Consider the following 13,907-nt stretch of genomic DNA (forward strand, 5'->3'; position numbering starts at 1 on the left):
TATATAGCCCTAGTTATATAGCCCTAGTCATATAGCCCTAGTCATATGCCCTAGTTATATAGCCCTAGTTATATAGCCCTAGTTATATAGCCCTAGTTATAGCCCTAGTTATATAGCCCTAGTCATATAGCCCTAGCTATATAGCCCTAGTTATATAGCCCTAGTCATATAGCCCTAGTCATATAGCCCTAGTCATATAGCCCTAGTTATATAGTCCTAGCTATATAGCCCTAGTTATATAGCCCTAGTTATATAGCCCTAGTCATATAGCCCTAGTTATATAGCCCTAGTTATATAGCCCTAGTTATATAGCCCTAGCTATATAGCCCTAGTTATATAGCCCTAGTCATATAGCCCTAGCTATATAGCCCTAGTTATATAGCCCTAGTTATATAGCCCTAGCTATATAGCCCTAGTTATATAGCCCTAGTCATATAGCCCTAGCTATATAGCCCTAGTCATATAGCCCTAGCTATATAGCCCTAGTCATATAGCCCTAGTTATATAGCCCTAGCTATATAGCCCTAGTTATATAGCCCTAGCTATATAGCCCTAGTTATATAGCCCTAGTTTATAGCCCTAGTTTATAGCCCTAGTCATATAGCCCTAGTCATATAGCCCTAGTTATAGCCCTAGCTATATAGCCCTAGTTATATAGCCCTAGTCATATAGCCCAGTCATATACCCTAGTTATATAGCCCTAGCTATATAGCCCTAGTTATATAGCCCTAGTTATATAGCCCTAGTCATATAGCCCTAGTTATATAGCCCTAGCTATATAGCCCTAGTTAATAGCCCTAGTTATATAGCCCTAGTCATATAGCCCTAGTTAATAGCCCTAGTTATATAGCCCTAGTTATATAGCCCTAGCTATATAGCCCTAGTCATATAGCCCTAGTTTATATAGCCCTAGTTATATAGCCCTAGTTATATAGCCCTAGTTATATAGCCCTAGTCATATAGCCCTAGTCATATAGCCCTAGTTATAGCCCTAGTCATATAGCCCTAGTCATATAGCCCTAGTCATATAGCCCTAGTCATATAGCCCTAGTTATATAGCCCTAGTCATATAGCCCTAGTTATATAGCCCTAGTCATATAGCCCTAGTCATAGCCCTAGTTATAGCCCTAGTCATATAGCCCTAGTCATATAGCCCTAGTTATATCCCTAGTCATATAGCCCTAGTTATATAGCCCTAGTCATAGCCCTAGTTATATAGCCCTAGTCATATAGCCCTAGTCATATAGCCCTAGTTTATAGCCCTAGTCATATAGCCCTAGTCATATAGCCCTAGTCATATAGCCCTAGTTATATAGCCCTAGTTTATATAGCCCTAGTCATATAGCCCTAGTTATATAGCCCTAGTTATATAGCCCTAGTCATATAGCCCTAGTTATATAGCCCTAGTCATAGCCCTAGTTATAGCCCTAGTTATATAGCCCTAGTTATATAGCCCTAGTTATATAGCCCTAGTCATATAGCCCTAGTCATATAGCCCTAGTTATATAGCCCTAGTCATATAGCCCTAGTTATATAGCCCTAGTCATATAGCCCTAGTTATATAGCCCTAGTCATATAGCCCTAGTTATATAGCCCTAGTTATATAGCCCTAGTTATATAGCCCTAGTTATATAGCCCAGTCATATAGCCCTAGTCATATAGCCCTAGTTCTATAGCCCTAGTCATATAGCCCTAGTTATATAGCCCTAGTCATATAGCCCTAGTCATATAGCCCTAGTCATATAGCCCTAGTTATATAGCCCTAGTTAGATAGCCCTAGCTATAGCCCTAGCTATATAGCCCTAGTTATATAGCCCTAGTCATATAGCCCTAGTTATATAGCCCTGTCATATAGCCCTATTATATAGCCCTAGTTATATAGCCCTAGCTATATAGCCCTAGTCTATAGCCCTAGTCATATAGCCCTAGTTATATAGCCCTAGTATATAGCCCTAGTCATATAGCCCTAGTTAGATAGCCCTAGTATATAGCCCTAGTTATATAGCCCTAGTCATATAGCCCTAGTCATATAGCCCTAGTCATATAGCCCTAGTTATATAGCCCTAGTTATAGCCCTAGTCATATAGCCCTAGTCATATAGCCCTAGTTATATAGCCCTAGTCATATAGCCCTAGTCATATAGCCCTAGTCATATAGCCCTAGTTATATAGCCCTAGTCATATAGCCCTAGTCATATAGCCCTAGTCATATAGCCCTAGTTATATAGCCCTAGCTATATAGCCCTAGTCATATAGCCCTAGTCATATAGCCCTAGTTATATAGCCCTAGTTATATAGCCCTAGTCATATAGCCCTAGTTATATAGCCCTAGTTATATAGCCCTAGTCATATAGCCCTAGTTATATAGCCCTAGTTATATAGCCCTAGTCATATAGCCCTAGTTATATAGCCCTAGCTATATAGCCCTAGTCATATAGCCCTAGTCATATAGCCCTAGTTAATAGCCCTAGTTATATAGCCCTAGTCCATATAGCCCTAGTTATATAGCCCTAGCTATATAGCCCGAGTCATATAGCCCTAGTCATATAGCCCTAGTTATATAGCCCTAGTTATATAGCCCTAGTCATATAGCCCTAGTCATATAGCCCCTAGTTATATAGCCCTAGTTATATAGCCCTAGTCTATAGCCCTAGTTATATAGCCCTAGTTATATAGCCCTAGTCATATAGCCCTAGTCTATAGCCAGTCATATAGCCCTAGTCATATAGCCCTAGCTATATAGCCCTAGTTATATAGCCCTAGTCATATAGCCCTAGTTATATAGCCCTAGTCATATAGCCCTAGTTATATAGCCCTAGTTATATAGCCCTAGTTATATAGCCCTAGTCATATAGCCCTAGTTATATAGCCCTAGTTATATAGCCCTAGTCATATAGCCCTAGTCATATAGCCCTAGTTATATAGCCCTATATAGCCCTAGTCATATAGCCCTAGTAATAGCCCTAGTTATATAGCCCTAGTCATATAGCCGAGTTATATAGCCCTAGTTATATAGCCCTAGCTATATAGCCCTATTATATAGCCCTAGTTATAGCCCTAGTCATATAGCCCTAGTCATATAGCCCTAGTCATATAGCCCTAGTCATATAGCCCTAGCTATATAGCCCTAGTTATATAGCCCTAGTCATATAGCCCTAGTTATATAGCCCTAGTCATATAGCCCTAGTTATATAGCCCTAGTTTATATAGCCCTAGTATATAGCCCTAGTCATATAGCCCTAGTTATATAGCCCTAGTTATATAGCCCTAGTTATATAGCCCTAGTCATATAGCCCTAGTTATATAGCCCTAGTTATATAGCCCTAGTCATATAGCCCTAGTCATATAGCCCTAGTTATATAGCCCTAGTTATATAGCCCTAGTCATATAGCCCTAGTCATATAGCCCTAGTTATATAGCCCTAGTTATATAGCCCTAGTCATATAGCCCTAGTCATATAGCCCTAGTCATATAGCCCTAGTTATAGCCCTAGCTATATAGCCCTAGTTTATATAGCCCTAGTCATATAGCCCTAGTTATATAGCCCTAGTCATATAGCCCTAGTTATATAGCCCTAGTTATATAGCCCTAGTCATATAGCCCTAGTTATATAGCCCTAGTCATATAGCCCTAGTCATATAGCCCTAGCTATATAGCCCTAGTTATATAGCCCTAGTCATATAGCCCTAGTTATATAGCCCTAGTCATATAGCCCTAGTTATATAGCCCTAGTTATATAGCCCTAGTTATATAGCCCTAGTTATATAGCCCTAGTTATATAGCCCTAGTTATATAGCCCTAGTCATATAGCCCTACTTATATAGCCCTAGTTATATAGCCCTAGTCATATAGCCCTAGTTATATAGCCCTAGCTATATAGCCCTAGTCATATAGCCCTAGCTATATAGCCCTAGTTATATAGCCCTAGTTATATAGCCCTAGTCATATAGCCCTAGTTATATAGCCCTAGTTATATAGCCCTAGTTATATAGCCCTAGTTATATAGCCCTAGTTATATAGCCCTAGTTATATAGCCCTAGTCATATAGCCCTAGTTATATAGCCCTAGTTATATAGCCCTAGTTATATAGCCCTAGTTAGTTATATAGCCCTAGTTATATAGCCCTAGTTATATAGCCCTAGCTATATAGCCCTAGTTATATAGCCCTAGCTATATAGCCCTAGTCATATAGCCCTAGTTATATAGCCCTAGCTATATAGCCCTAGTCATATAGCCCTAGCTATATAGCCCTAGTTATATAGCCCTAGTTATATAGCCCTAGTCATATAGCCCTAGTTATATAGCCCTAGTTATATAGCCCTAGTTATATAGCCCTAGTTATATAGCCCTAGTTATATAGCCCTAGTTATATAGCCCTAGTCATATAGCCCTAGTTATATAGCCCTAGTTATATAGCCCTAGTTATATAGCCCTAGTTAGTTATATAGCCCTAGTTATATAGCCCTAGTTATATAGCCCTAGCTATAGCCCTAGTTATATAGCCCTAGCTATATAGCCCTAGTCATATAGCCCTAGTTATATAGCCCTAGTCATATAGCCCTAGTTATATAGCCCTAGTTATATAGCCCTAGTTATATAGCCCTAGTTATATAGCCCTAGTCATATAGCCCTAGTCATATAGCCCTAGTCATATAGCCCTAGTTATATAGCCCTAGTTATATAGCCCTAGTTATATAGCCCTAGTTATATAGCCCTAGCTATATAGCCCTAGTTATATAGCCCTAGTCATATAGCCCTAGCTATATAGCCCTAGTCATATAGCCCTAGTTATAGCCCTAGTCATATAGCCCTAGTTATATAGCCCTAGTCATATAGCCCTAGTCATATAGCCCTAGTCATATAGCCCTAGTTATATAGCCCTAGTTATATAGCCCTAGCTATATAGCCCTAGTTATATAGCCCTAGTCATATAGCCCTAGTTATATAGCCCTAGTTATATAGCCCTAGTTATAGCCCTAGTTATATAGCCCTAGCTATATAGCCCTAGTCATATAGCCCTAGTTATAGCCCTAGTCATATAGCCCTAGTTATATAGCCCTAGTCAATAGCCCTAGTCATATAGCCCTAGTCATAGCCCTAGTTATAGCCCTAGTTATATAGCCCTAGCTATATAGCCCTAGTTATATAGCCCTAGTCATATAGCCCTAGTTATATAGCCCTAGTTATAGCCCTAGCTATATAGCCCTAGCTATATAGCCCTAGTCATATAGCCCTAGTTATATAGCCCTAGTCATATAGCCAGTTATTAGCCCTAGTCATATAGCCCTAGTCATATAGCCCTAGTTATATAGCCCTAGTTATATAGCCCTAGTTATATAGCCCTAGTTATATAGCCCTAGTTATATAGCCCTAGTCATATAGCCCTAGTTATATAGCCCTAGTCATATAGCCCTAGTTATATAGCCCTAGTCATATAGCCCTAGTCATATAGCCCTAGTCATATAGCCCTAGTTATATAGCCCTAGTTATATAGCCCTAGCTATATAGCCCTAGTTATATAGCCCTAGTCATATAGCCCTAGTTATATAGCCCTAGTTATATAGCCCTAGTTATATAGCCCTAGTTATATAGCCCTAGCTATATAGCCCTAGTCATATAGCCCTAGTATAATAGCCCTAGTTATATAGCCCTAGTTATATAGCCCTAGTTATATAGCCCTAGTTATATAGCCCTAGTTATATAGCCCTAGCTATATAGCCCTAGTATATAGCCCTAGTTATATAGCCCTAGTTTATATAGCCCTAGTTATATAGCCTAGTTATAGCCCTAGCTATATACCCTAGTTATATAGCCCTAGTTATATAGCCCTAGTATATAGCCCTAGTTATATAGCCCTAGTTAATAGCCCTAGTCATATAGCCCTAGTCATATAGCCCTAGTTATATAGCCCTAGTTATATAGCCCTAGTTTTATAGCCCTAGTTATATAGCCCTAGTTATATAGCCCTAGTTATATAGCCCTAGTTATATAGCCCTAGCTATATAGCCCTAGTTATATAGCCCTAGTTATATAGCCCTAGTTAGTTATATAGCCCTAGTTATATAGCCCTAGTTTATAGCCCTAGCTATATAGCCCTAGTTATATAGCCCTAGCTATATAGCCCTAGTCATATAGCCCTAGTATATAGCCCTAGCTATATAGCCCTAGTCATATAGCCCTAGCTAATAGCCCTAGTTATATAGCCCTAGTCATATAGCCCTAGTTATATAGCCCTAGTTATATAGCCCTAGTCATATAGCCCTAGTCATATAGCCCTAGTTATATAGCCCTAGCTATATAGCCCTAGTCATATAGCCCTAGTTATATAGCCCTAGCTATATAGCCCTAGTCATATAGCCCTAGCTATATAGCCCTAGTTATATAGCCCTAGTTATATAGCCCTAGTTATATAGCCCTAGTTATATAGCCCTAGTCATATAGCCCTAGTTATATAGCCCTAGTTATATAGCCCTAGTTATAGCCCGTTATATAGCCCTAGTTATATAGCCCTAGTTATATAGCCCTAGTCATATAGCCCTAGTTATATAGCCCTAGTTATATAGCCCTAGTTATATAGCCCTAGTTAGTTATATAGCCCTAGTTATATAGCCCTAGTTATATAGCCCTAGCTATATAGCCCTAGTTATATAGCCCTAGCTATATAGCCCTAGTCATATAGCCCTAGTTATATAGCCCTAGTCATATAGCCCTAGTTATATAGCCCTAGTTATATAGCCCTAGTTATATAGCCCTAGTTATATAGCCCTAGTCATAGCCCTAGTCATATAGCCCTAGTCATATAGCCCTAGTTATATAGCCCTAGTTATATAGCCCTAGTTATATAGCCCTAGTTATATAGCCCTAGCTATATAGCCCTAGTTATATAGCCCTAGTCATATAGCCCTAGCTATATAGCCCTAGTCATATAGCCCTAGTTATATAGCCCTAGTCATATAGCCCTAGTTATATAGCCCTAGTCATATAGCCCTAGTCATATAGCCCTAGTCATATAGCCCTAGTTATTATAGCCCTAGTTATATAGCCCTAGCTATATAGCCCTAGTTATATAGCCCTAGTCATATAGCCCTAGTTATATAGCCCTAGTTTATAGCCCTAGTTATATAGCCCTAGTATATAGCCCTAGCTATATAGCCCTAGTCATATAGCCCTAGTTATATAGCCCGTCATATAGCCCTAGTTATATAGCCCTAGTCATATAGCCCTAGTCATATAGCCCTAGTCATATAGCCCTAGTTAATAGCCCTAGTTATATAGCCCTAGCTATATAGCCCTAGTTATATAGCCCTAGTCATATAGCCCTAGTTTATAGCCCTAGTTATATAGCCCTAGCTATATAGCCCTAGCTATAGCCCTAGTCATATAGCCCTAGTTATATAGCCCTAGTCATATAGCCCTAGTTATATAGCCCTAGTCATATAGCCCTAGTCATATAGCCCTAGTCATATAGCCCTAGTTATATAGCCCTAGTTATATAGCCCTAGCTATATAGCCCTAGTTATATAGCCCTAGTCATATAGCCCTAGTTATATAGCCCTAGTCATATAGCCCTAGTTATATAGCCCTAGTCATATAGCCCTAGTCCATATAGCCCCTAGTCATATAGCCCTAGTTATATAGCCCTAGTTATATAGCCCTAGCTATATAGCCCTAGTTATATAGCCCTAGTCATATAGCCCTAGTTATATAGCCCTAGTTATATAGCCCTAGTTATATAGCCCTAGTTATATAGCCCTAGCTATATAGCCCTAGTCATATAGCCCTAGTTATATAGCCCTAGTTATATAGCCCTAGTTATATAGCCCTAGTTATATAGCCCTAGTTATATAGCCCTAGTTATATAGCCCTAGCTATATAGCCCTAGTTATATAGCCCTAGTTATATAGCCCTAGTTATATAGCCCTAGTTATATAGCCCTAGTTATATAGCCCTAGCTATATAGCCCTAGTTATATAGCCCTAGTTATATAGCCCTAGTTATATAGCCCTAGTTATATAGCCCTAGTTATATAGCCCTAGTCATATAGCCCTAGTCATATAGCCCTAGTTATATAGCCCTAGTTATATAGCCCTAGTTATAGCCTAGTTATATAGCCTAGTTATAGAGCCCTAGTTATATAGCCCTAGTTATATAGCCCTAGCTATATAGCCCTAGTCATATAGCCCTAGTCATATAGCCCTAGTTATATAGCCCTAGTTATATAGCCCTAGTTAGTCCTTAATGCATGGTAGTCTTCTTGCCTTAGCCTCTCAAGCTCAGTGGCACCATCTGGCCTAGAACTCACTACACTGGTTAGACTGGCCTTGAGCTCATGGCGATCCTCCTGTCTCAGCCACCTCAGTGCTGAGCTGAGCGTATAGGTGTACACAGCTGTACTTGAGCTAGTCAGCCAGTCTGCCTGCTTGCCAGCCTTCTTTCTGTCCCCCTTTTGTCATCCTCCTGTTTTCTCCCATTGTTGTAGTTTGAATCTTGCTGTGTTGCCTAGGCTGTCCGGGAACACGTGCCTCACACAAGTCTCCTACCCTGCGGTAGCTGGGACTACAGCCACGTGCCACATGCGTGGCCACCCTTGAACTTGCTGTGTGGCTGAAGGTGATAGTGACCCCCTGGCCTTCTTGTTTCTCTTTCCCGTGCCTGGGCTGTGGTGCTGAGGATGGAGCCCAGGGTTCACACATGCTAGGCAAGCACTGTGCCAGCTGAGCTGCAGCCCAGCTTTCGTGGATTCTTCTGTGATTTTTCACTACGTAGGATCTAGTTTCCTGCAAATAAAGATAATTTTACCACTTCTTTGGACACCTCTTGCTTTTTTGGTCAGAAAAAGAGTGATTGGCTTCTTTGCCTTGGACCGAAGTGATGGTTCAACTGCTTTGTGGAATAGAGCATCCTCTGTCATGACCGAAGAGTAAGTTTGCTTGGCGTTGGTGAAAATGGGCATGCTGATACTATCCCTGGCCTCAGGGACCCTTCCAGTCTCTGCTCTGTGACAGTGACAGCAACATGCGCGTCCCCTCCTTGCCCTTTGCTGTGTTGGTCATCTGTCCCCAGCAGGCTGCATACTCAGTGGTGACGGGCGCTGCGCTCTGTCAAATGCCTTTTCTTAGTCAAGGCGACTAAGCTGTTTTACTACACTGACTTATTATTTTTATAAACTTAACTACTTTTCTTTCCAGTCTAGAGTTGTTTTCCTTTTATTTTTGTATTTCATAAACTGAATTCATAGGGAGTCCGTCAGCTTGGCTCCTTTCGGTTTGTCGATCTTTTCAGGATGGGGTGGGGAGCGTTTGGCATGCCATTGAGCCCAGGAACCGTTCTATTTGGCGTCTCATCCTTTCTCTGATACTTTTCTTGCACCCGGTTCAGGAAGCTGCCTGCTCTTAGAGTGCATGGGATGCTCAGTGCCCACGTTAATTCTCCTGGCAGCAGGCCTGCCTTGAGCTTGCTTGTTTGTAGCAGTGCCAGCAGCCTGCTGGGTGACACTGTAGACTCTTCCAGGTTTGCCATGGTAACCTTTATGGGCTGTGCCTTTGTGAGCACTGCCCATCCCTTTGATGTCTGCACTGCTGCCCTTCTTGTGTATCCCGTAGTTGTGGCCAAGGGGGCAGCTCTGCCTTTCCTGAAAGGCCCGAAGAGCAAATGTTGATGCCTCTCATCTCTCCCTTTCCTCTGTGTCTGACAGTTAGCAAATGACCGGAGATGGAGGCTTCACTGATCGCTCAACTGTCTTTGTATTTACTTGGTCGTAGCCTACAGTTTTCCTCTTCTGAAACACGCTGACCCTGCGCTGTGTGGGCTGGCTTCAGATCCCTGAAGCTGTCCTGCTTCTGCCTGCTCAGCACAGCCAGCATTACAGTCAGTTTTAGACTATTTGCTCTGTTTAGGTTAAGACATGGTCTCACTCTAGACCAGGCTGCCCTGGAGTTCACTCTGTAGCTCAGGATAGCCCTGGAACTTGCAGCAATCTTCCTGCCTCAGCCTTTCAAGTGCGGGGATTTCAAGTATAAGTTTTCACACCTGGATTTCAGTTTTAGGCAGTTGTTACTACTCTAAAAAGAACCTGTCTCATATTGGCTCTCACACTCCCACCTCCAGACGCCTCTCCTTCCCAGCCCCAAACAACCTCTGACCCACTTTTCATCTTCACACAGTTAGCTCTTCTGGACGTTTTATATAAATGGAATATATATATATATATCCATCCATATCCTCAATTAAGCAAATGTGTCCTAAGTTGGAAGCATCACATTGTGAACATACCTGGCACTCCTGGCTGCCCTGGGCATCATAGCGTAGCCGATTGGAATGGAGGGTTCCAGTTGTGTGCTCTTCGTGATTACAGGGCTAACTGAAAGTCCTACATGGAAGAGGATCCTGCTACACACTACCAGCGTGGCAGAAGGTCAAGATTGAAAATGTGACGTGCACTTATTACAGAGTGCTGCCGCTTTGACACCATCACATAGTTGAAGCAGTCAAGTCAGAGTGGCCCTCAGGTTGTGGGTCTTTGCGATTGGCTGCTTTGCCACAGGCAGAAGTGAGCACTGGAGCAGCAGTCTGCTGTTTCTTTTTCTGACCATATAGTAGCCCATCCTGTGGGCCCAGCAAGTCTGTGATGGACATTTGCATTGTTTCTACTTTTAACAAACATTTACTGGGCTGAGGAAGCTGGCACCATGGCTGAGGGCATTGTCTGTTCCTGTGGGAACCCAGATTGCTCAGAGCAACACTCAGCACCCGCACAGATTTCACAGCTGTCTGCCACTCCACAGGAAGATACATCCATGCAGGCAAAACGTGTGTGTGTGTGTGTGTGGTGTGTGTGCGTGTGTGTGTATGGTGTGTGTGTGTATGGTGTGTGGTGTGTGTATGGTGTGTGTGTGCGTGTGTGTGTATGTGTGTGTGTATGGTGTGTGTGTGCGTGTGTGTGTGTATGTGTGTGTGTATGGTGTGTGTGTGCGTGTGTGCATGTGTATGGTGTGCGTGTGCGTGTGCGTGTGTGTGTGTATGGTGTGTGTGTGTATGTGTGTGTATGGTGTGTCTGTGTATGGTGTGTGTGTGCGTGTGTGTGTATGGTGTGTGTGTGTATGGTGTGTGTGTGTATGGTGTGTGTGCGTGTGTGTGTATGGTGTGTGTGTGTGTGGTGTGTGTGTGTATGGTGTGTGTGTGTATGGTGTGTGTGTGTGTGTATGGTGTGTGTGCATGTGTGTGTATGGTGTGTGTGTATGGTGTGTGTGTGCGTGTGTGTGTGTATGGTGTGTGTGTGTGTGGTGTGTGTGTGTGTGGTGTGTGTGTATGGTGTGTGTGTGCGCGCGCGCGCGTGTGTGTGTGTATGGTGTGTGTGTGTGTATGTGTGTGTGCATGTGTGTGTATGGTGTGTGTGTGTATGGTGTGTGTGTGTGTGGTGTGTGTGTGTATGGTGTGTGTGTGCGCGCGCGTGTGTGTGTGTGTGTGTAGGTCAGAGGACAGCTGTGGTAGTTGGCTTTCCTTACTGTGTGCGTTTCAGGGGCAGAACACCACACTCAGCTGAGCCATCTTGCCGGCCCTATTTCTCCTGTGTGTGCAGGTGTGCAGAGAGGTCATCAGGTGTCCTCTGCTCTGTCCCTCACCATCTTACTCCTTTGAGGCAGGGTCTCTTGCTGAACCTGGGCCTTGCTGGGTTTTGGTGAGACTAGCAACCAGCAAACCCCAGCCACCTCCTGTCTCCACCTCCCATCCTTCCCGGTGTTAGGTGACAGGTGAGAGATGAGGGCTGGAGCCATCTCCCCAGCCCACTTCCCTTATTTGACTGTTACAGATAGCGTTCCTGTGGAGAGAGTGTGTGTGTGTGTGTGTGTGTGTGTGTGTGTGTGTGTGTGTGTGTGTAACATGCTTTTCCATGTCATTCATTCACTTGTTTGCGTGTTTGTTTTTCAAGGCAGGCTGTCTTCTGTGTAGCCCTGGCTGTTCTGGGTTGTCTCTGTTTATACACCAGCCTGGCCTCAAACTCATATCTGCCTGCCTCTGCCTTCCGAGTGTGGGGATTAAAGGCATGCGACCACCATGACTGGCTTCTATGTAATTTTAATTTTCTACAACCTTTTAAGGAATGGGTCCTTGGAGGGTGTTGGGTGTGTGTACGCGTGTGCCCATAAGCAGAGGACTTGACTATTCCAGGAGAAACAGAAGGAGTCAAAGGTGCTTGGAGCGTGGGACAGTGCTTTGACATCTGTTCCCTGCATGCTGCTGTTGATGAAGATCAGCCTATGGGGTGTGAGTGTGTGAAAGCCGAGGCATCCCTTAGAACAGGCCATGTTGGCACACATTGATTGCTTTTGCCATATGTGCTAAGGCAGTGGTGCCCTGGGACGGTGTTGCAGTGCCTTCCTGCCAGGCGTGGTCTGTGGGTCACTTGGGCCCAGCGCAGTGCCCCAGCCTGCGTCAGCAGGTGCCACCTCCAAAGCTGCCCTGGGAGAGACTGTCACCTGCCTTCTTCCCAGTGTAGTGTCCCTGTGGTCGCTGTCGCCCTGGCTGCCCGCCTGCTGGGACACTGTTGGCCCTGGCCTGACCTTTGCTCCTCCTCCTTGTTTCAGGTGAGTACATCAAGACCTGGCGGCCTCGGTACTTCCTCCTGAAGAGTGACGGATCCTTCATTGGGTACAAGGAGCGGCCCGAGGCCCCTGACCAGACCTTACCCCCCCTGAACAACTTCTCCGTAGCAGGTGTGTTTCAGGGCCCAAGACCAGAGTTCCACAGCTCACAGTGTTGCTGACAGGATTTGGGGACACATTTACCCTAGAGCCAGAGCCTGTCTTAGGCCTGTTCACCCTGAGATCTGACTTTTACCCTTTCTTACTGTTGGTCTTTGTCAAGGGACATTTCCTTTCTGGGGAAGTGAGAGGTCAGATGTTTCTGCATGCCCAGCCCCTTAGGCTCTGTGCTTCTAGCTGGTTTTCTGTCTGCCAAACGTTAGCATCCCCGTGAGCTGCTCCACGGCTCACCACATGTCCTTAGATCACTCGGTGGTACCTAATCTGGGTGCCTAACCTTCTTCTTTTTCGAGTCAGCTGTCTTGGAACTCACTTTATAGATCCAGGCTGGCCTTGAACTTGGAGATGCGCCTGCCTCTGCCTCCTGAGTGCTGGGATTAAAGGCGTGCAGCGCCACCGCCAGCTCAGCTGGTGTTTGTAGCTTGACCAGCGTGAGAAGCCCAGGAATCCCACGCTGGCCCTGTGTCCTTCCTTCACTGCGGACCCAACACCATGGCCTTGTCATACCTTCTAAGAGTGTTCTACAGACTACTGTGTCTCCATCACCCGTGCCTTCTCTCTGAGGGCCTTGCTGTAGCGTCTGCCTCTCCCTCCAGCTCTCCCTGCTGCAGTCGCTGGAAGCCAGCCTGGTCCCACCGTTCTGCACAAAGCCTTTTCCCGGCTGCTCTCTTCCTATGCCCATGGCCTTGGCACGTCAGTTAGCAGCTCCAGCTTCTCACTTGAGCTGCCAGCCCATCTCCAGAAGCTTCTTGAAATTTTTTCTGTGGTGGTGTCTAGGACCTGCATCCTCACCATAGCCCAAGCTGACCTTCCTGCCCCCCCCACCCTCCCTCTCCCTCTCCCCCCCTCCCCCTCATCTCCACCTCAGGCAATCTCAGGCTCTAGACGCTTCTCCCTGCCCTGTGGTCCAGTGCCCTTCCCTCCCCGGCTCTGCTGTCCCGTGCTGGAGCCCTTTCACCATGGTTGACTCTGCTGCTGGCTCTGGCCTGAAGTTAGAAGGACCTGTCTCAGTCTCTCCCCATCCCTTCCATGGCTCCTGGTGACCCCAAGATAGAGTCTGGATTCCTCGCTGTGCTTTCCAGGGCTTTGCCTGGCCGGCTTGACCCACCTCTCCAGACTTGACACTTCTTTGTCCTGTGGCCTGCCT

General features: G+C 44.6%; 1 long non-coding RNA gene across 1 annotated transcript in view; it reads left to right on the top strand.

Annotated features, from left to right (window-relative positions):
- The window catches only part of LOC127203799 (uncharacterized), a 42,175-nt gene extending 29,431 nt beyond the window's left edge, over positions 1-12,744 (top strand). The window contains exon 3 of the long non-coding RNA XR_007832384.1: positions 12,584-12,744. This is a non-coding gene — a long non-coding RNA (uncharacterized LOC127203799). The remainder of the gene's footprint in view (positions 1-12,583) is intronic.
- The last annotated feature ends 1,163 nt before the right edge of the window (positions 12,745-13,907 follow it).

The sequence above is a fragment of the Acomys russatus genome, chromosome 19 (genome assembly GCF_903995435.1).
Source record: "Acomys russatus chromosome 19, mAcoRus1.1, whole genome shotgun sequence".
NCBI classification, from domain to species: domain Eukaryota; kingdom Metazoa; phylum Chordata; class Mammalia; order Rodentia; family Muridae; genus Acomys; species Acomys russatus.